A 3636-nucleotide genomic window follows, 5' to 3' on the forward strand; every position below is an offset into this window, starting at 1 on the left:
CCCTTTGGGGGTCTCACACTACTTAAAATGTGGCCCAAGTAATGGTTTACCATTTTGGAGAATATCATGCCCTTTTGTACTCACACTCCCCCCTGGGGGCTGGACCCCACCAATAGGGCAGGTCATGAGGGTTCCCACCTGCCTAATATGTGGCTTGGATAAACACCTAACAATATGCAGACTGAAACTAATGAATCTTGAATTAAAATCTCTGTTGTATTATTTTTCTTCGAAGGAACGGTTTGCAGGCTCATGGTCATTGGTCCCTTCTCCTTAGCATAAAAAAAAAAAATATATGTTCATAGGTTGTAAATTGTGGCCATGTTTAATTACGTTGGAAGCCCCGAAGCCTGACCCCTTCCCCGTGAGGTGCGACCCTCAGTGGTTTCACCCTTCCTCAAACCTTGCTGGGGTGAACATCTATAATTGAGTCAGATTTCATGCCCTTTGGTTAAAAACTTTGGCTGTGCATAGTGACTTTGTCCGACACCAGCAGTGGCCGTCAGAAATAAGGCTGGGGTCAGAGGTCAAGGGTTGGCTCAGGTATATAAGGACCTGAGACGTGATTGTAGCGGCAGTGTGGAAAAGAGAGAGAGAGAGAGAGAGAGAGAGAGAGAGAGAGAGAGAGAGAGAGAGAGAGAGAATTCTCACATAAGCAGACAAGAGCGCAGTTTGAGTGATATTTGAAGCCAAAGGGATATAATACCAGCTTTCCACGTACCGGTCCGACTGGTGGATTCAGGGTGTTCTTCCCCCTTGTTCCTTTACTCCCAAGCCTTCTTATATAGCTACACCATGACTGTGCTCACGCTGTCTGTCTGTTGCTTGTGGCTGTTCCTGTCTTCGCTGCCAACCCTCAAGACCTCAGTGACGGTGAAGCAGGACCCGTGTCTGGTGGTTCAATTACTACCCTTGTGCCCTGTGATAGATTCCAGTGCTTTGTGCCCGATGGGCGTGGTGGGTGTGTCAGGGATGTGGCAGGTACAGGTTGTGCAGGAAGTTCTGTCCACCCTCCCTCTCCTACTCCTCCCTCTCCTCCTCCTCCCTCTCCTTCCTCCCCCTGTTCCCTATCTTCCCACTTTCACTGAACACCCAGGTCGCATCTTACTGGGGTTTCGTAACGCTCTCAAGTTTGCCTGTCTTCACTCCGGCATGCCTTACCACAAGTGCCTGCTGCTAGTGTCTCAGTTGCACTGGTGGCAAGGGATCCAACCACTCAGCTGCACTGATGGCAAGGGATCCATCCACTCAGCTGCACTGATGACAAGGGATCCATCCACTCAGCTGCACTGATGTCAAGGGATTCATCCACTCAGCTGCAATGATGGCAAGGGATCCATCCACTCAGCTGCACTGATGGCAAGGGATCCATCCACTCAACTGTTTAACATGGAGGGGTTGTCTGTGCAGCGGGCATGTGATTTACGGCCGCCATATTGAAACACCCACACTCACCTCCACCGTGGTAGTGCCTGCTTTGTCTGTCACAATGCTGCTTCTATGTACACATATGCATCAAAATAAAAACATTATATATATATATATATATATATATGAGGACCTCCCTAAAACAACGACGTATCGACCAAACTATTCGATTTCCCGTTTTCTGTGTCAGTGGAGTCCTCTACCATGCTGCTGCAACCTCCAAAGTCGTATACGCCGTTATTCCACTCCAAATAGCTTGAAAAGGACTAGGGTAGGAGACGGCAGAAATGGGTTGTAGCTCGGTCAAACAACGGCGTTCGGTGTCGGGCAGCCACGCTAACCCACGTCTCGAGTTACCAATTTTATTTTCCATGCGCTAAATAGATCGGGTCTTAATATGAATTTGCTACTTCATTCCTGGCTTAGTATTATGGTGATTTTTACCTTTTTTTTCCTAGGATGAGATAATATTTATTTAATCGAAATAGAAGAAAAAAGTCACGATTCTGATCGTTTCTTCAATGCACATCTTGCTATGTGAGGGCTAGTTTGCTACCCTGCTCTCAGCTGACCTGTTTACACTGCTTTGTTTTCAGCCACATGTGTGCGTGCATTCCATGTTTATTGCAACTTCCTTGGATTTTACAGTGTTCAAGAAGGATACATGCATACATACAAGCACTCATGAAAAGAATACGGGAAGTCATGCATATATGGAAACATACAAACATACATCCATACATACATACAAACACATTTGAGGATATTAACCCGCCCAGTCCCGGCCCCTTTTTGACCACTGGTACCCCACAATCCCGGGCAATTTTTGACCTTTTTTTTTTTTGCTAAAACTTTCGCTTTTGGTGAGAAACATCGAAAATTCATAGAGAAATCGCTCACCTGAGGTTTAAAATACTCATTACAGGTAGGAGAGCCTCCTTACTTTACTGGGTTTTTTATCAGGCTGGCGCCAAAGAAAACGAGTTCTATGGGAGGATAACTATTTCACACCACTCATAAACGGTATTTATTTATTTACTGTTACGAATTTATATGTAGTACAAAAGTATATTGGTTTTCAAGCAGTAATATAGGCATTATAAGCATTGTTTCACTCGCTAATACCTGACCTTTTTTTGCCACATTACCTGATCATCATTTCTAACTGTTTCTTCCTCTAATGCTATGTAAAGTTTGTCCTCCACATTGCCATTGATTGGGGAATCACTCTGGCCCTGAATTTCGTACCGTGGCATGACATGGCTATACTGGTCAGGTCACTGATAACAGGTGAATTGCTGAGAAAAGGGCATGCAGGGGGGGGGAGGAGGTCATGCTGGGTAAGGCATTGTCTCTGCCTGGCATCTTGTTGAGGCAGGTGTCCCGTGTATACGTACCAAAAATGACTCACGAAAATTGAAAATTGTGGAAATTATGAACCTTGCAATTGCAGGACGTTGAAGTACGTCCTCGGGATTAGCTGTGACAAAACGTGAGGACGTGGAAGTACGTCCTCGGGACGGCACGGGTTAAAAGTTTAAGTTTGAATTCTTAAGGAACATAGAAAACATAAAGATACATAAAGACATACTGGTACATGCATACACACATACATAGTAAGAGAAACATAATAGTTACAAACACACTATTTTCGGGGATAATCAACATTATTTTTGTATACATTAAAATACATAGGTTACATACATACATACATGCATACATACACCAATACATTCATGCATACAACATACAAACACACATTGTATGCATACCAACATACATGAATACATACTGACTTACGTACAGAAATACAGACAAGCACACATTATGCATTCTGGGATTACTTCAACAATGCTATGTATGTATACAAGAAAACATACATACAGACATACATGCATACACTCAATCACACTAACATACAAACATAATACAGACTTAGGAACACACTTAACAAGGTATTTTTGGAGTTAATCCATTTTTTGTATACATAAATATACATAAGTACATACATGCATACATACAACTATGCAACCATATAAACAAACAAACAAACGAACATTTTTCGCATGTTTGAGTTATTTTTAAACATGTTATGTTTGTACTTTATTTTAAGGTATCATGATAGCCTAATAGTGTTGTTCCAAGGTATACTCCCTAGATTTGCGCTGTTTAAAAAAAGGACATGATAATACAAATTCATTCATTTAT

This window comes from Coenobita brevimanus, chromosome 74 (assembly GCF_032717465.1).
Source record: "Coenobita brevimanus isolate Jiangsu-jjx chromosome 74, ASM3271746v2, whole genome shotgun sequence".
Taxonomy (NCBI): domain Eukaryota; kingdom Metazoa; phylum Arthropoda; class Malacostraca; order Decapoda; family Coenobitidae; genus Coenobita; species Coenobita brevimanus.